Source organism: Rhinopithecus roxellana, chromosome 10 (assembly GCF_007565055.1).
Source record: "Rhinopithecus roxellana isolate Shanxi Qingling chromosome 10, ASM756505v1, whole genome shotgun sequence".
In the NCBI taxonomy this organism is placed as follows: Eukaryota; Metazoa; Chordata; class Mammalia; order Primates; family Cercopithecidae; genus Rhinopithecus; species Rhinopithecus roxellana.
Genome location: NC_044558.1, coordinates 51,131,112 through 51,151,849, shown reverse-complemented (window position 1 = coordinate 51,151,849; position 20,738 = coordinate 51,131,112). Strand labels below are relative to the sequence as shown.

The 20,738-nt window shown below is 37.0% G+C and overlaps 1 pseudogene; it reads left to right on the top strand.

The window, feature by feature from the left end:
• The first annotated feature begins 17,648 nt into the window (after positions 1–17,648).
• On the top strand, positions 17,649–19,611 carry LOC104658526 (annotated as a pseudogene).
• Positions 19,612–20,738: the final 1,127 nt, after the last annotated feature.

Below are 20,738 nucleotides of genomic sequence, written 5' to 3'. Positions count from 1 at the left end.
GGATCCACCCCCCGGCTGGGATTTTGATTGGGATTACATTGAATCTGTAGATCAACTTGGAAAGAACTGATATCTTGATAATATTGTCTTTCTATCAATAAGCATGAAATATATCTCCATTTATTTAGTTATTCTTTGGTTGCTTTTATCAGATGTTTGTAGTTTTCCTTACATAGATCTTGTATGTGATTTGTTAGATTTATGCCTGAGTATTTAATTTGGGGGATTCTAATGTAAATGGTACTGTGTGTTTAATATCAAATGTCACTTGTTCATTGCTGGCATATAGAAAAGTGATGAATTTGTATTTTGCCCTTATTTTCTACAACCTTGCTATAATTGATTATTAGTTCCAGGAGTTTTTTGTAAGTTAGTTCAGATTTTCTACATAAATGATTATGCCATGTGTGAACAAAGACAGTACAGGGTCTTATACTTTCTGTTTGGGGACATTATTAATTACTGATTGTATTAATTTAATCGGTACAGGCCTATTCATGTTGTCTATTTGTTCTCATGTGAGTTTTGGCAGATTATGTCTTTCAGAGAATTGGCCCATTTCATCTAGGTTATTAAATTTGTGAGCATAGAGATGTTCATAGTGTTGCTTTATTATCCATTTAATGTCCATAGGAACTATAGTGATGTCTTCCCTTTCATTCTAACATTGGCAATATTTGTTTTCTCTCTCTCTATTTTTCTTACATGGCCTGACCAGAGACCTAACAATTTTATTGATCTTTTTAATAAGCCAGCTTCTGGTTTTATTAATTTTCTTCATTAATTTCCTGTTTGCATATTCATTGATTTCTGCTCTTTTATTATTTTTTCTTTCACTTACTTGGATTTAATTTTCTCTCTTTTTTTTTTCTGTTTTCTAAGGATGGAATATTAGATGGTTTATTTCACATCTTTTTTCTTTTCTAATGTATAAATTTGGGTATGAATTTCCCTCTAAGCACTGCTTTAGCCTTATCCCACAAATTTTGATTTTTTAAAAAATTTTAGTATAGTTCAAAATATTTTAAAATTTTTCTTAAGGTTTCTTCTTCCATCTGTGTTTTATTTAGAAGTGTGTGGTTTAATATCCAAATATTTAGGGATTTTCCAGCTATCTTTCTAGTTCAATTCCATTGTGGCCTGAGAGCAGACAATGATTTCTATTCTTTGACATTTGTTAAGATGTGTTTTATAACCCAGAATGTGGTCTGTCTTGGTAAAGGTTCCATGTGACTTCGAGAAGAATGCATATTCTGTTATTGTTGATTGAAGCAGTCTATAGATGCAGGTTACGTCCAGTTGATTGATAATGCTGTTCAACTATGTCCTTACTGATTTTCTGCCTGCTGGATCTGTTCATTTTTAATAGAAGTGGGTTGATGTCTCCAACTATAATGGTGGATTCATCTGTTTCTCCTTATCATTCTATCAGTTTGTGCCTTACGTATTTTGACAACCTGTTGTTAGGTGCATACATTAAAGATTGTTAGGTCTTATTAGAAAAATTGATTGTTTAATCATTATGCAATGCCCTTCTTTTCACTTGACAACTTTCCTTTCTGTGAATTTTGCTCTGTCTGAAATTAGTATAGCTACCTCTGTTCTCTTGATTAGTGTTAGTATGTTATATCTTTCTCCATCTATTTACTTTTAATCTATATGGATCTGTATATTTAAGGTGGGTTTTTTTGTAGACAATATATAGTTGGGTCTTGTTTTTTGATCCAGTGTAACAATCTCTTTTAACTGGTCCATTTAAACCATTGACTTATTACTGATATTGGTGGATTAATATCTACCCAATTTCTTACTATTTTCTATTTGTTACCCTTGTTCTTTGTTCCTATGTTTGTCTTTCACTCTTTTGCTGCTTTTTGTGGTTTTCATTTAGCGTTTTATTCTATTTTCTCCTCTTCCTAAGTATAACAGTTATTTACTTTTTTGAGTGGTTAACCTAGAACTTACAATACTGACAACTAATTCAAGTACACTTTCAAAAATACTGTGTCACTTCACGGGTAGTGTGAGTACCTTATAATGACAAAATCATCCCAATTATTCCATCCGTTGTATCATTACTCTTGTTCATTTCACTTATACATAAACATGCATAAGAATATATACGTGCGGGAGGGCAGGGCCAAGATAGCTGACTAGAAGCAGCTGTAGTCAAAGGCTCTCACTGAAAAGAATGAAAACAGCATGCAAATCCTGCACTGGTAACCAAGGTATCCAGGTTCTATCATCAGGACTGAAGAGGTGGTTGATGTGACCCACAGAAGGAAAAGAAAAGCAGGGTGGTATGTCAGCCCACCTGAGAGCCACACAGGGCAAGGGGAGCCCCCACTCTTAACCAAGGGAGGTGGTGAGTAATTGTGCTACCCAGACTTGGAAACCATGCTTTTTCCACAAATCTGTGCAACCCAGGGATTAGGAGATCCTACTTGTGCGCCTACACTACCAGGACCTTGGGTCCCAACCATAGAGCTGTGCAGATTCTCAGCAGCCATTCAGCTGAGAGTCTGCCTAAGACTACCAAGTTCCCAGGGGGAGGGCCAGCCATCATCACTGTGATTGCCTGCTGCCTGAGTCATCTGAGCTCCCCGAGAGAGGGGTGGCAGCCATCACTGCAGCTACCTGCTGTCTAAGAAAACTGAGCTCCCCAGGGGAGAGATGGCAGCCATCACTGTCACTGCCAGTTGCCTAAAATGCTGAACTCCTGATGGGGAATGGCAGCATCCATTACTACAGCTCCAGGTCATCGTTGTTCCCCGCTGGTGCTGGGAAAAGGGGACGGCTTGGACCCAAGAGGTATTCACCACAGCACAGCACACCAACTGTGGCAGCTGGTGTCCAGACTGCTTCTTTAGGCCAGACCTTGACCCATCCCTCCTCAGTGGGCAGGGCCTCCCTGCAGGAACTTCAGCAATACCAACCAGGGACTTAGGAACAGAACTCTGATCTCCCAGGGCTTGAGCCCCTAGGGGAAAAGGTGGGTTGATCTCCCAGACTTAGTCTTTCCCATTGCTAGCTCTGAGGAATTTGAACAGCCCAAACACTAGTTTTCTCCTCAGCACAGTACACCCCTTCCACCAAGGGACAGTCAGAGTGCTTCATTAAGCAAGTCCCAGCCCCCTGCTCCCTGAGTTGTTGAGACACCCCCCACCCCCACCACCAAACAGGGGTCACCAGACAACTTATACAGGAGTGTTCCTACTGGCATCAGGTCAGTGCCCCTCAAGGACAGAGATCACAGAGGAAGGAGCAAGCACCCAACTTTGCTGTTTTCCAGCCTCCTTGGGTGATATCTCTAGGTGCAGGAGGAACCCAGGTGAAGAAGGCCTGAAGTGAACCCCCAGCAAACTGCAACAGCCCTACAGAAGAGGGGACTAACTGGAAAAACAAACAAACAACAACAACAAACAGAAAGCAACAATATAGCATCAACAAAAAAAAGTCCCAACAAACCCCCCCACCGAAATGTCAGCAGCCTCAAAGATCAAAACTAGACAAACTCATGAAGATAAGACGCAACAAAAAAATAGCGGAAACTCAAAAGACCAGAGTACCTCTTCTCTGAATGATTGCAGCACCTATCCAGCAAGGGCAAAGAACTGGGCAGAGGCTGAGATGGATGAATTAATATAAATAGGCTTCAAATGTGGGTAATAACAAACTTCACTGAGGTAAAGGAGATGTTCTAACCCAATGAAAAGAAGCTAAAAACCATGATAAAAGGTTACAGGAGCTGCTAACTAAAACAACCAGTTTAGTGAGGAACATAAATGACCTGACTGAGCTGAAAAACACAGCACAAGAGCTTTGTGATGCAAACACAAGTATCAATAGCCAAAAAATCAAGCTGAAGACAGAATATCAGAGCTTGAAGACTATCTTGCTGAAATAAGGCAAGCAGACAAGATTAGAAAAAAAAAGAAATAAAAAGGGATGAACAAAACATCCAAGAACTATGGGACTATGTGAAAAGACCAAAGCTATGACTAATTGGAGTACCTGAAAGAGATGGGAGAATGGAACCAAGATGGAAAACAACTTCAGGATATCATCCTGGAGAATTTCTCCAACCTGTCAATATAGGCCAACATTCAAATTCAGGAAACCCAGAGAACCCCAGTAAGATACTCCACAAGAAGATAAATCCCAAGACATATAATCATCAGATTCTTCAAGGTCAAAATGAAGGAAAAAATGTTAAAGGCAGCCAGAGAAAAAGGCCAGGCCACCTACAAAGGGAAGCCCATCAGACTAACATTGAATCTCTCAGCAGAAACTCTACAAACCAAAAGAAAGTGGGGGCCAATATTCAACATTTTTAAGGAGAATAATTTCCAACTCAAAATTTCATATCTGGCCAAACTAATCTTTGTAAGTGAAGGAGAAATAAAATCTTTTTCAGACAAGCAAAAGCTGAGGGATTTCGTCACCACCAGGCCTGCCTTGCAAGAGCTCCTGAAGGAAGCATTAAATATAGGGGGAAAAAAAAAAAAAAAAAAATGGTTCCAGCCATTGCAAAAACACACTGAAATACAGAGACCAATGGCACTATGAAGAAACTGCATCAACTAGTCTGGAAAATAACTCACTAGCATTATGATGACAGAATCAAATTCACCCATAACAATATTAACCTTAAATGTGAATAGGCTAAATGCCCCAATTAAAAGACACAGACTGGCAAATTGGATAAAGTGTCAATACCTATTAGTGTGCTGTATTCAAGAGACCCATCTCCTGTTCAAAGATACACATAGGCTCAATATAAAGGGATGGAGGAAAATTTACCAAGCAAATGGAAAGCAGGTAAAAGCAGGGGTTGCAATCCTAGTTTCTGACAAAACATACTTTAAACCAACAAACATCAAAAAAGACAAAGAAAGGCAATACATAATGGTAAAGGGATCAATTCAATAAGAACAGCTAACAATCCTAAATATATATGCACCCAATACAGGAGCACTCAGATTCATAAAGCAAGTTCTTAGGGACCTACAAAGAGACTTAGATGCCCACACAATAATAGTGAAAGACATTAACACCCCACTGTGAATATTAGACAGATCATTGTGACAGAAAATTAACAAGAATATTCAGGACTTGATCTCAGCTTTGGATCAAGTGGACCTGATAGATATCTAGAGAACTCTGCACCTCAAAACAACGGCATATACATTCTTCTCATTGCAACATGGCACTTACTCTAAAATTGATCACATTAGTGGAGGCAAAACACTCCTCAGCAAATGCAAAAGCACTTAAATCATAAAAATTAGTCTCTCAGATCATAGTACAATAAAACTGGAACTCGATTAAGAAACCTACTCAAAAATACATGGAAATTGAACAACCTGCTCCGGAATGACTCCTGGGTAAATATTGAAATTAAGACAGAAATCAAGAAGTTCTTTGAAACCAAGGGGAACAAAGAGACAACATATCAGAATCTCAGGGTTCCAGCTAAAGCAGTGTTAACAGAGAAATTTATAAGCACTAAACTGCTACATCAGAAAGCTAGAAGATCTCAAATCAACACCTTAACATTACAAGTAAAAGAACTAGAGAAACAAGAGCAAAGAAATCCAAAAGCTAGCAGAAGACAAAAATTATGATCAGAGCTGAACTAAAGGAGATAGAGATACACATAAAAACAAAAACAAAAACAAACAAAAAAAAAAACTTTCAAAAAATCAATGAATCTAGGAGCTGCTTTTTTTCCCCAAATATTAAGATAGACTGCTAGCTAGGTTAATAGAGAAGAAAATAAAGAAGAATCAAATAGACGCAATAAAAAATGATAAAGGGAATACCACAACTGACCCCACAGAAATACAAACAACCATCAGAAAATACTATAAACATCTCTATGCAGGTAAGCTAGAAAATTTAGAAGATATGGATAAATTCCTAGACACATACATCCTCCCAAGATTAAACTGAGAAGTAGAACCCATGAATAGACCAATAACAAGTTCTGAAATTGAGGCAGTAATAAATAGCCTACCAACCAAAAAAAGTCTGGTACCAGATGGATTCTACCAGAGGTACAAAGAAGAATTGGTACCATTTCTTCTGAAACCATTCCAAACAATTGAAAAGGAGAGAATTGTCTCTAACTAAATCTTATGAGGCCAGCATCATCGTGATACCAAAACCTGGCAGAGATACAACAAAAAACTTCAGGTCAATATCCCTGATGAACATCGATGCAAAAACCCTTAATGAAATACTGGCAAACTGACAGGGCACAGTGGCTCACCCCTGTAATCCCCACACTTTGGGAGGCCGAGGTAGGCCGATCACGAGGTCAGGAGATCAAGACCATCCTGGTTAACACGGTGAAACCCCCTCTCTACTAAAAATACAAAAAATTAGCCAGGCATGGTGGTGGGTGCCTATAGTCCCAGCTACTAGGGAGGCTGAGGCAGGGGAATGGCTTGAACCTGGAAGGTGGAGCTTGCAGTGAGCTGAGATCGCACCACTGCACTCCAGCCTGGGCAACAGAGCAAGACTCCATCTCAAAAACAAAAAACAAAAAATACTGGCAAACCAAATCTAGCAGCATATCAAAAAGCTTATCCACCACAATAAAGTTGGCTTCATCCTTGGGATGCAAGGCTGGCTCAATATACACAAATTAATAAACATATTTCATCATATAGAGCTAAAGTCAAAAACCACATTATTATCTCAATAGATGTGGAAAAGGCCTTTGATTAAATTCAACATCCCTTCATGTTAAAATTCTCAAGAAACTAGGTATTGATGGAACATATTTCAAAATAATAAGAGCTGTTTATGACAGACCCACAGTCAATATCATACTGAATGGGCAAAACCTGGAATCATTCCCTTTGAAACCCAGCATAAGACAAGGATGCCCTTTCTCCCCACTCCTATTCAACATAGTATTGAAATTCTGGCCAGGGCAATTAGGCAAGATAAATAAATAAAGGCCATTCAAATAGAAAGAGAAAAAGTCAAATTGCCTCTGTATGCAGACGACATGAACCTATACCTAGAAAATCCCATAGTCTTAGCCCCAAAACTCCTTAAGCTGATGAGCAACTTCAGCAAAGTCTCAGGATACAAAATCAATGTGCAAAAGTCACAAGCATTCCTATACACCAACAATAGACGAGTAGAGAGCCAAGTCATGAATGAACTCTCATTCACAATTTCTGCAAAGAGAATAAAATACCTAAGAATACAGCTAACAAGCAATGTCACCTCTTGAAGGAGAACTACAAACCACTGCTCAAAGAAATAATAGAAATCACAAACAAATGGAAAAACACCCCATGTTCTTGGTTAGGAAAAGTTAACATCATGAAAATGGCCATATTGCCCAGAGAAATTTATAGATTCAATGCAATTCCTATTAAACTACCCTTGGCATTCTTCACAGAATTAGAAAAAACTACTTTAAATTTTCTATGGAGTCAAAAAAGAGCCTGTATATCCAAGACAATCCTAAGGAAAAAAAAAAAAAAAAAAAACCTGGAGGCCTCACACTATCTGACTTCAAACTATACTACAAGACTACAGTAACCAAACCAGAATGGTACTGGTACCAAAACAGACACATAGACAAATGGAACAGAATAGAGATCTCAGAAAGAAGACCATACATCTACAACTATCTGATCTTCAACAAACTTGACAAAAAGCAAGCAATGAAAAAATGATTCCCTATTTAATAAATGGTGCTGGGAAAACTGGCTAACCATATACAGAAAATTGAAACTGGACCCCTTCCTTATACCTTTTAAAAAATTAACTCAAGATAGATTAAAGACTTAAATGTAAAACCCAAATCTATAAAAACCCTTGAAGAAAATCTAGGCAATGCCATTCAGGACATAGGTACAGAAAAAGTTTAATGACAAAAATATCAAAAGCAATGGCAACAAAAGGAAAAATTGACAAATGGTATCTAATTAAACTAAAGAGCTTCTGTATAGCAAAACAAACTTTCATCAGAGTGAACGGACAACCTATGGAATGGGAGGAAAAAATTTGCAATCTATCCATCTGACAAAGGTCTAAAATCCAGAATCCACAAGGAACTTAAACAAATTTACAAGAAAAAAAAACCATTAAAACGTGGGCAAAGGACATGAACAGACACTTCTCAAAAGAAGAGATTTATGTGGCCAAAAAACATATGTAAAACCTCAGCATCACTGATCATTAGAGAAATGCAAATCCAAGACTCAATGAGATACCATCTCATACCATTCAAAACAATGATTAATAAAGGGTCAAGAAATAACAAATGCTGACAAGGCTGTGGAAAAATAGAAATGCTTTTACACTAGTGGTGGGAATGTAAATTAGCTCAACATTGTGGAAGACAGCTTGACGATTACTGGGTATATAATCCCATTACTGGGTATATATTCAACAAATAGAAATTATTCTGTCATAAAGATACATGCACACATGTGTTTATTTCAGCACTATTCACAATAGCAAAGACATGGAATCAACCCAAATGCCCATCAATGATAGACTGGATAAAGAACACTTGGTACCCCATGGAATACTTTGTAGACATAAAAAGGAACAAGATTATGTTCTTTATAGGGGCATGGCTATAACTAGAAGCCATTATCTTCAATAAGCTAACACAGGAACAGAAAACCAAACACTACGTGTTCTCATTCATATGTGGGATCTGAACAGTGAGAACACATGAACACAGGGAGGGGAGCAACACACACTGGGGGCTGTTGGGTGGGTAGTGGGAGGGAGAGCAGAAGGATAAGCAGTTAATGCATGTGGGGCTTAATACCTAGGTGATGGACTGATGGGTGTAGCAAACCACATGGCACACGTTTACCTATGTAACAAACCTGCACATCCTGCACATGTATTCCAGAACTTAAAATAAAATTAAAAGAAAAAGATATATCTCTCTATATATACATGCATACATAATCAAATACATTGTTGCCATTATTATTTTCAACAAACTATTATCTTTTAGACAAATTAAGAATAAGAAAACTAAAAGTTTTTACATTTACCTTCACCTATTTCTTCTCAGATGTTCTTCCTTTCCTTCCTGTAGATACAAATGTCTGATCTATATAATTTTTCTTCTCTTTAAAGAACTTCTTTTAATATTTCTTACAAGGGAGTTCTACTGGTAACAACTAACCTCAATTTTTGTTTTTCTGAGAAACTCTATATTTCTTCTTTACTTTTGAAAGTTAATTTCATAGGATATAGAATCATAAATCAGTCAGTTTTTTTCTCTCAACACATTAAATATTTCACCGTGTTGTCTTCTTGGTTACATGGTTTCTGAGACATTAGATTCAATTATTAGCTTTGCTTTTCTAATAAGTAAGGTGTTTTCCCCCTCTGGCTTCTTTCAGAATTTTTTAAAAAGTCTTTAATTTTCTGTACTTTGAAAATTATATGCCTAGATGTAGCTTTTCTGATACGTATCCTGCTTGGTGTCCTTTGAAATTCCTCCATCTGTGGTTTGATGTCTGACATCAAATAGGATAAATTGTTAGTGATTATTGTTTCAAATATTACTTCTGTTCCTTTCTCCCGTCTCCTCCTGGTATTCCCATTATGCATATGTTATACCTTTTATCGTTGTCCCACAATTCATTGATATTCTGGGGTATTCTCAGTCTCTCTCTCTCTCTCTCTCTCTCTCTCTCTCTCTCTCTCTCTCTCTCTCTCTCTCTCTCTCTCTCTCTTTGGGGAGCTTTGCTTTTTAGTTTTTAAAGTTTCTATTGAGATATCCTGAAGCTCAGAGAAGCTATTCTCAGTCATTTCTCACCTACGAAGAAGCCTGCCAAAGGCATTCTTCATTTCTGTTACAGTGTTCTTGATCTCTAACATTTCTTTTTTATTCTTTCTTAGAATTTTCATCACCTTGCTTACATTGCCCCCAAGTTCTTGCAGGTTGCTACTTTATCTGTTAAATCTCATTACATATTAATCACAGTTGCTTTAAATTTGTAGGCCTACAATTCCAACATCCTTGCCTTATTTCAGTCTGACTCTAATGCTTGCTGTTTCTTTAAAATGTGCCTTTTGTTTTGTTTCTTACCTTTTATTATGTGTTATAATTTTTTCCTGATATCCAGACATAAATAACTGGGTAAAATAAATGGATGTAAATAGGCCTTTAGTATTGTGGTGGTAAGGTGTGGGGGAGGGGAGCATTCTATAGTCTTCTTCTTACGTTTCAGTCTTTAGTGAACCTTTGTGTCTGGACTGTGAATTTCACCTGCTTCTCAGTTTCCTTTCCTCCCCTTCTGTGGGACAGGATGGCTAGAGTTGGATGGAGTTGGTTATTTCCCTTATCTAGGGTCACTTAGACTTGGATACAACTCCAGAAGGTTAGGCTTTGATTAACTAGTTTCTTCTTGTTAAGAACTGAATGCTCTATTTCTAAATGGTTCATTTTCCCCTCACCCTGCCAGAAGCATGAGGTGTTTCTCTGATATTCACTGTGAAGACCTGGCAGAGCTCTGTGAGGTAAGTCTTATAAAAGTGTGTGGTAGCCTCTGATGGCTGGGTCCCCCTAGAGTACTTATCTCTCAGATTTGTCCTCATTGAGCCTCTAGCAATTCAAGTACAATTCAGGTTTGCTACCTGGGCAGTGGTGTTACAGGACATGGGTTCTGATCCAGACTTTAAGAAAGGGTTTTTGAATCTCACACGAGAATTTAGGATGAATTCACAGTGCAAAGTGAAAGCAAGTTTATTAAGAAAGTAAAGGAATAAATGAATGGCTATTTCATAGACAGAGCAGCCCCGAGGGCTGCTGGTTGCCCATGTTTATGGTTATTTCTTGATGATATACTAAACAAGGGGTGGATTACTTGTGCCTCCCATTTTTCAACCATATAGGGTAACTTCCTGACATGGCCACGGCATTTGTAAACTGTCATGGAGCTGGGGGGAGTGCAGCAGTGAGGATGACCAGAGGTGATTCTTACGGCTATTTTGCTTTTGGTGGGTTTTGGCTGGCTTCTGCACTGAAAACTGTTTTATTAGCAAGGTCATTATGACCTGTATTTTGTGCTGACCTTCTATCTTATTCTGTGAATTAGAATGTCTTACCTGTCTGGGAATGCAGCCCAGTAGGTTTCAACCTTATTTTCCCCAGCTCCTATTTAAGATGGAGTTGCTCTGGTTTACCTGCCTTTGACAGTGGTTCCTGCAGAGGTTATTACTCATGGCTTCTGCTTCCATAAATTGTGATTATCTGCATTTACCTGTTGGTGTCTCCATTTGAGCAGGAGGGTAGCAGCTTGCGCCCTGATCTTCACTCTTATGGAGCTAAGAAGAGTTGCTGATTTTTGGTTTGTTCAGTTTTTTACTTGTGGTTAGAACAGAGAAGTGACTTCCAAGTTTTTAGATGCTGGGCTAGAAACTAGTCTCACCCCATCCTTTTTAAAAAATTGCTGCTAAATTATATCTTATCTTCTAATCATTATTTTTAATGCAAGTATAGTATTCAATATTTTCATTTTTGTCCTGAACTTTTATCACACAGTTTATTTCAAGATAGTGATTAAAACTACATTTTTTGAATAATAAGCAAAGGAAATGGTTCTGAAATTTATCAACCTGAAAATTGTTGGTCATCATAATGGGAAGACTTATGTGCTTGCATTTAAAGTACATATCAATGTGGCATTGATAATTAATCTGTACCAGTCTCACCTATTAACCAAACTATCTTGATGCAGTTCTATTTTGGGTGATATTAATTATGTAACATTCCATTAATAGATACAGAACATTTTACAATGTGGAAATTAGAGAAACTTTTGTGGAAAAATGATATATATACAACAAAGAGAGCTTGAGACATATTTAGTAATGGATTTACATTTGATTTGATACAAATTAATAGAGTTATCTTAAAAATTGGATGGAAAATTAAATGTGAAACACTTAAAACTCTATTTCACTTGTAATAAGCAATATATATTAGCCCTTATTATCTATTATAAGATCCTACCTCTCAAATATAATTTTACCTCATGAAGCCATTAACCCATGTCAGTAAATTAAAATTACATATGAAGTTCCCTAATAATTCCATTTTTACTTTAATATAACTCATCGCTATCAAATAAAGGATTTCACAAGGAATGTAGTATTGCAGATAAGTAAGTTATGTATTATAGTACTCTTAATTAACACAAACTAATCAACATATTTGAACCACTAACTTACTACTGCAGTAATTAGGAATGCATTTAGAAATACAAAACCAAATTGCAGTGGCCTATGCAAATAAGTTTTATACCCCTCATGTAACAAGAAATCCAGAAATGGCTGCCTAAGAGCTGTTTCAAGTCTGAGTGATGCCATCAGAGACTGAGAGTCTTTCTGACTTTCTGCTTTGTAAGTCTTAGTACTGACAAATGGTTTTCACTGTATTTATCACCTCATGACTGCTGCACCTTTCACCATCACTCCCACCAATCATTCCAGGTAGGATGATTGGGAAAGTGCAAGTGATGCAGTGCAGAGGGAAAAGGGCTGTGCCAATTGAATGTGACCCTTCAATCATTAAATAAGGGGCTTTCTCTGAAGTCCATTTTGAGGAGCATCCCACTGCCATCTCACTAGCCAGAACTGACTGGGTGACAATGTGACCACTCCTAAACAGTCCAGTGGTGATTCTTCCCTGAAGTTTCAGTAGACTCTGTCTCCCCTGAGCTCAAGGGCCTTTCATCTATTTCTAACAAGTTAGTAACAGTAAGAGAAGGTCAGATAGGCTGGGGGCGATGGCTCATGCCTGTAATCCCAGCCTTTGGTAGGCCAAGGCGGGCAGATCACTTGAGGTCCGGAGTCTGAGACCAGTATGGCCAATATGATTTAGTAGGACAGAAACCCTGTCCCTACTAAAAATACAAAAATTAGCTGGGTGTGGTTGTGGGTGCCTGTAATCCCACTCATTTGGGAGACTGAGGCAGGAGAATCACTTGAACTCAGGAGGCAGAGGTTGCAGTGAGCCGAGATTGTGTCATTGCACTCCAGCCTGGATGACAAGAGTGAAACTCTGTCTCAAAAAAGGAAAAAAAAAAAAAAAAAAAAAAAAAAAAAGAGAGAGAGAGAGAGAGAAGCTCAGATAAATATTAGGTGCCTGTCCTGGTGTGGAACTTGACATAATAAGCTACATATATTAGCTTAATATATATGAATGAATTTCACCTAATAGATAAAATTAGGTAAAAAACATTATGTAATACAGCTTTCATTCACAAGGTTATTAAGTTAAAATAGAAAAGATTTTTCTCGTATATTTTCTCCTAGACAGGAAGGGAGAAAGAAAGTACATTTGTATGTTTGTGCGTGTGTTTTTTAGGAACAGGGCCTGGTGGGCATGGGGAAGTTGTATCTTGTGTTCAAAGGTTTTCTGCACACCAATTTGGACAAATTCACAAGTGGTAGTGGTAGGGTGGTATATATGACAAATTAATAAAAATATTAAAAGCACATAAACAGCTATATAAACCATAAAACATATTACTTCATGCATTTGACAAATATATTTGAGTACTTATAATTGTAGAGATGTTCTAAATGCTAAGTTTATGGCAGTAAACAAAATAGTAAAACGTTTAGAACACATAATTTTCTAGTGGAGAAAACAAACAAAAAAGGTAAATCATTAAGTATGTTAGATAATAAGTGCTAAGAAAATAACAGCACAAGGAAGGGGGATAAAGAGGTTGCAATTTTAGATAGAACAGAAAATGTAAATTAGGTGATGTTTGCATATAAAGATAAAGGAGGTGAAGAAAAAAGCCATGAAGATTTCTGAAGAAGGAATATCCTGAGCAAAGAAAACAGTAAGTGCAAAAACTCTAAGTCAGGAGTACATCTGGCATGTTCAAGAAAGGGCAAGGTGTTCAGCAGGGTCCAAACAGAGAAAAAAGGGAGAAAGCAGCAGATGAAATCTTAGAGGGAATTAGGGACCAAGTTTAGAAACTTGGTGATCAGATAAAGGACTTTGACTTGTACACTAAGAGAAAGTAGCATTGGTTACAATTATTTTTCATAAAGATAGAAAATAAAAATAATAAAAATGTCACAAATCAATCAACAGGGCTCTACCATCTTCATGGACATTACCACATTCCACCTGTTGTCCCTGTTCTAATTTACATAGGTCTTTATCTAATCCCCTAGTTCTTTATATCCCATAAATATTCCATATCTAATCTTTCACTCAAATTTTCCCCATGATTATTTAACCTTTGTGTTCTACCTAGATTCTTATCAAATTACCACCACCCTTCCAAATATTCAATGAAGTTTTTGTTTTGTAAAATAAAAAGATCAATATCAAGAACATGGTACGAAAATTCTTCATTAGCTATCACTACTTAGCTTTCCAGACGTATTTCTTAATAAATCCTTTTATAATTTCTAAAATATAGACCCATGTGTCTCTTTATTTTCATAAGTCTGCCCCCCCCCTTTTTTTTTTGCCTCATGCTATTTCATAAGCCTATAATGCTCTTTCCCATTTCTTGACCTGATGAACTCCTACTTACCAAGGTTTGGTCAATGATTTTCAGCTATTGATTTTTGCAATAAGATTTAAGATGGAACCTTGACATTTAATTCTTCTAACACATCGAATTCCACACATTCTAATTTTTGAATAAAATTATAATAGGCTCAGAAAGATAATCTACACTTGTATTTGAAATAGGGAAAATTATGTAAACACACCAGAAATCAAAATTTCATCTTTATAAAATGTAGAATAGCTATGTGCAAAATGCTTTGGGACTATTTGCTATTTGCTTCTCATCAAATGTCCCGATCCTCCTGCAAGCTCCTATCTTATCATCCATTAACGTAGAAATCAAGCCTAAGTATTTTCATCCTCTGCTAGCAAATAATATTCCTCTCCTTGCTAATAATCTCCCTAGGTTTTGCCCTTTATCTAATCACTAAATTCTAAATTTACAATGCTACTCTAACCAAAGAGTTGCCTGCTATTCAGCCCCCTAGTGGATGAAACATGTAATTTGTATGGTAAGGTGCACAGACCAAGAGGGGATGTGTTTACTCAGAGCACTTAATTATAAGACATAGGGAGCATTGTAAGACACAGAGAGCATTTTACTTGCTCTTGCTTAATATATCTTTATTTTCTTCCAAAATGTACTATAACTTTCTTAACAGCAAGCATCATACTTTCATCCTTAAAAAAGAATATCAATAAAGTGCTGAGAATGCACGAGACTGTGCACCCATACTGATTATCTTTGAGAATTTACTGAAGTCTCAACTTAGTTTACAGTGTGGAATATTGACAGTAAAATTATATAGGATTATGCTTCACTTAACCAGTACTATGAATTAGATAAACATCTATAAAACATTAAAAAAAAAAAATCAACTCCAGGCATAGTATATAAGTACACAGTCTTCCATTTTTGACAAAGAAAAGCACCCAAGTTAGATAAGTAAAAGAAATTTCTTCCTCAGAAATCACTTGACATGTCACTTGATTCAAGGATCTCAACTTAAGTCTTTAGGACTGAGTCTTTCTCCATTGCTCAGTATCAATTTCCTCTATACAGGTTACATTCTAAGACTTCTTATAGTTTCAAAATATTTGTCAATTGTTCCTGGCTTACATACATGATCATAACTTCAAGTCTAGCAAAACAGAGAGCATTTCGTCCTAGTGGCTCCTCACAAGCCCCAGAATTCTGCTTCAATATAGTTGGCCAAATGCTCATCATTCAACCAATCCCTGTGTCTAAGGCAGTTCCGGGCTTTGCTTGGCCAGGCTAAATCTCAAATGCAGAGATTTAGCCTGTGACAGAGACCTTCCTGAACCCTGTGGTCTGAGTTTGAATGGAGGATATTTTCCTGAAGGAAAATTGAGATTTTATGCCAGAGAGGAAGAGCTGCTATGCTGAAAGACAAAATGGCTACTATATATTGAAAAAAAAAAAAAAAAATGATGACATTAAGTTACTATGTTTCTATTGATTATAGTTCTTCATTTCCAATTTGCTTTAATTGAGATAACTTATGCCTCATAGATTCAAATTAAAAATATAATTGTCATTATCATCATATCAAGCTTCTTGACTTCTATGTGAAAGGCACTACATTAAAATTATGTTTGCTCATTACCCTAAGTTGAGATGAATGTAATCATTTCCTATTTTAAAGAATAACTAAATATAAAGCATAATTATATTCACTATCACCAAGTCAAACTTTCATACTATATTTTACTTTTCAAGTTAATAATAAAAAAATCTATTTAAAGCAGTTTTCCTCATTTTCCTCTTCACATAATTTTCTTTATAAATTTTATTTACATAATTTTTATTTTAAAATTAAAAAGCCAATCTTAAGCTTGGTGTTGTTAATTTTATATAATATTAGCTTGAAGTTCTAGCAAATGAAAATTAAATTGTAAACATGATTATATGATACTAATCATTTGAATACTATTTTAAGAAAAATAAATGTCAAGTTGTATATTTACATTAGGAAATAATGTAATCACACATATTTCACTAAAGTTCTAACTATTATCTCACAGGTTTTTTATATAACATATTAGTTAAATAATACTTTTTTAAAAACTAGTATGAGAAAAAAGAAGTCCAAATATATCACTAATAAAGCAAAGCATAATAGATGCAGTCATCCACACACTCACACACACAATCATGCACCACGTGATGACATTTTGGTTAATGATAGATTGCATATACGATGGTGGTCCCATAAGATTATAATGGAACTGGCCTATATAGGAGTATCACTTTTTAAAATCTTTCATGCCATATTTTTACTGTACCTTTTCTATGTTTAGATACACAAATACTTATCATTGTGTTATAATTGCCCACAGTGTTCAATTCAGTAACATTCTGTACAATTTTGTAGCCTAGGAACAATAGGCTATATGTATAACCTAGATGTGTTGTAGGCTATACATATAGCCTAGATGTGTAGTAGGCTATACTATCAACGTATGTGTAAGAACACTCTATGATGTTCATACAGTGAGGAAGTTGCCTAATAACACATTTCTCAGAACATATTTCCATTGCTAAGTGACACATAACTGTATTATAATAACCTGGGATTCTTAGCAATTGTATTGGCCATTACAATTGCAAATGGTTGGGACTCAATTCAATCCATCTTAAGCAAACACACACACACACACACACACACACACACACACACACACACACACACACGATACTAGAGTAATTCACAGAATTGAAGGAAGAATTGTAAGCCTCAGGGCATCTCTGGCATATTGAAATTGGCACTCTCAGGATACTCTGCTGTCTATCATCTCTGCTTTTCTCTGTATGGCAGGCTTATTCTTTCTGTCTTTGTGACAGGTAAATATATTCTGCCCTATATTCCTGAAACTCTATATCCATAGAAGAAAGAGATATTCACCATCCTCTAAACATGCATGTGTACATAATAGCTCCAACTCCAACACATACACATGTTCCAGTTAAAAAGCCAGAGGAGTGATTCTTATTGTCCCTTTTTGGATTATTATGCCTACCCCTGGACCAATACCTTGAAGCCCGTTTATAGATTATGAATCTTTCAACTTGGGTCACATGCCACCCCTGGGGTCAAGGGCCAGGTTAGGTTATCAGAGAGGAGGAAGAGATCTACTGGGTGAAGACGTTAAGTACCACAATAACCAAAGAGAAAGTTTGGTTAGAATAATTTGAACAATTACTCTAATTCTTTATTTATTTTTGCTTCCCTCCAGGTCAGAGATATAAAAACATTAGGTAGGTACCTGCAAGCTCTGGAGTTAACAAAGGCAATATATGGGGGGAATGAGTATGGAGAGAGGCATATTGGAATCCTCAGGAGAAAATTAATTGGAAAAAGTTTTCAAAATTGTCAATCTATTCAAATATTTAGTTGAAATTTCAAATTACATTAAATGAGAGCTTAATATTTGTATGCTTAGCAAAAGTTATCATGGATTTATAAAGATTTAGAAAATTTATGTAACAGAACTTACTTTGTTCTGTTGACAAAACCCAAACCCTAAAATTGATCCCAAAGTAATGCTTGGAAACGAAACGCTAAATGTCAGCAAATAAATAATAATTAACTTTCTATATATGTGCCATGTCATATCTAGGGAATATTTAGTAAGTCTTTAGGATATTTCTTGATGAACTCTAATTTCTAACTGAACAACCTGAGATAACATATTCAATCTCTTCTCTATTATCCTTATCACATTGTCACCTAGAGAGATAGAAAGCACAGTATTAGCAGCATTCCTGACAGATGATTCTTGAATACTATTTTTTTCCAACAGAAGAGCATTCCTCACACTTCCTTGTAAAATTTCTAATTTTACCAATTTGATTTAAGTTTTACCTATTGAAGGGCCGGGCGCGGTGGCTCAAGCCTGTAATTCCAGCACTTTGGGAGGCCGAGACGGGCGGATCACGAGGTCAGGAGATCGAGACCATCCTGGCTAACACGGTGAAACCCCGTCTCTACTAAAAAATACCAAAAAACAAACAAACAAAAACTAGCCGGGGGAGGTGGCAGGCGCCTGTAGTCCCAGCTACTCGGGAGGCTGAGGCAGGAGAATGGCATAAACCCAGGAGGCGGAGCTTGCAGTGAGCTGAGATCCGGCCACTGCACTCCAGCCTGGGCAACAGAGCGAGACTCCCTCTAAAACAACAAAAACAACAACAACAGCAACAACAAAAAGTTTTACCTATTGAAGACATGAACTAAGGAAAGAATGTTAGTGACCCAATCTATCTTCAGAAACGTTTAACAAAATTATGTGCCTGTGATTGTGTTTATTTATGCATGAACATATATGGAAAGGGGACTCACAGCTTTCATCAGAATTTCCAAGGCATCTGTAAACTAAAATATGCTTTAAAACCATTTAAAATGGGGGAAACACAGAGTTATTGCTTATTTGAATAGAAATATGTCAGCAGCTGCCAGTATGCAGGCCTTCCCACAGCTGTGCAGAACTTAGCGCTGCGTGCGGCTGTTGCCACTGCTGCTCCCCGGGCTGGGGCTGTTTCTCTCTACAAATATGCCTCCAGTGTTCGCAGCCCTCATCCTGCCGTACAGCCTCTGCAGGCAACCCAGCCTGAGGTCCAAGTGCAGGGACAGGAGCCACTGACTGCCTCCACGCTGGCCGCAGCACACCCCCAGGAACAGAAGCGGATGCTGGGAGAACGTTTGTTCCCACTCATCCAAACAATTCATTCAAACCTGGCTGGGAAGATCACGGGCATACTGCTGGAGATCGACAACTCTGAGCTGCTGCACATGTTAGAGTTCCCCCAGTCTCTCCACTCCAAGGTGGATGAAGCGGTAGCAGTTCTACAGGCTCATCATGCTAAGAAAGAAGCTGCCCAGAAGGTGGGCGCTGTTGCTGCTGCTACCTGTTAGACAAGGAAAAACCGATTCAAAAGCCAATTAACCCCTCATGGAGTTCAGCTCAAGGTTTGAAGACTTCCTAGCTTGTCCTATGGACCTCAACACCAAGAACTACAAATTGCAAATTTAATAGGTCATTTTGTATCAAAACGTCAATTATGAAGGGCCTAGAATTTTTCAATTATACAAATATGTTCTCAGGGTTCTGCTGTGGCCCAGTGTTAACTTTTTTTCTATTGTGGGTTTTGATTTGTCCTCCAATAAATTGGTTTATTTCATGTACCCAAGTCTTACATTTCTCAATAAAGAAAAAAAAATCTCCATTACAAAAAAGAAATATGTCAGCAATTTTTACCCTTTGGTCCTAGTTCATTCCGCTGGGGACCTGCTAAATACATTGAATACTAATATGAAATGAACAATACTCAGAAATACATATCTGGAGCTTGTATGAGCTGAACTCTGTTACATTCCATACATTACCTAATTTAATGCTTGACCACCTTTTGAAATAGGTATTATCATGCCCATATTACAGTTGAGAATACTGCAGCTCAGAAGCATGAAATACAAAAAAGTAAAATACTTTCCCAGGGTCATATAACAGCAAATGAAAACAACCAAAACCAGGATCTATTTCTAGTTCTCAATCCCATCATGTTGCCAGGAAAATGGTAGACACTCAATAAACATGAATTGAACTTAATTAACGTGTCGGCATGAGGAAAGCGTGATAGCAAGAATAAACGTATCACCTCTCATTAAACTGTTCTTCAAGTAAATAAACTATAATATTCTTTGTATCCCATCCAGTCTCATAAACATTTTTTCATATTTTAAATTTAAAAAAAAAATTTGATTATCATTTTATTTAAAGTCATCTTAATGGGAACAAGAGACACTGGAGACTGCTTGAGTTGGGGGAAGGTGAGATGGGTGTGTGGGTTGGAATGCTACCTATTGGGTACTATGCTCACCTACCTTGGTGACGGAATCATTAATGCACCAAACCTCAACAACACGCAATTGAGCCATGTAACAAACCAGAACATGTACCTTCTGAACCCAAATAAAAGTAGGAAAAAAATGTCATCTCAACATTATAATCAGTTGGAAAGAACATGTCTTCAGAATGAGGCAGAATTCCTTAGAAGTCCACAGCTGTTAAACTATCACATTATTTCTTCTGGGCACTCTATTGCCATTAATGGCAGCATAAGGTCACATTAGCCTCTTAGATGTACATACCACATTGTTAATTACAATCA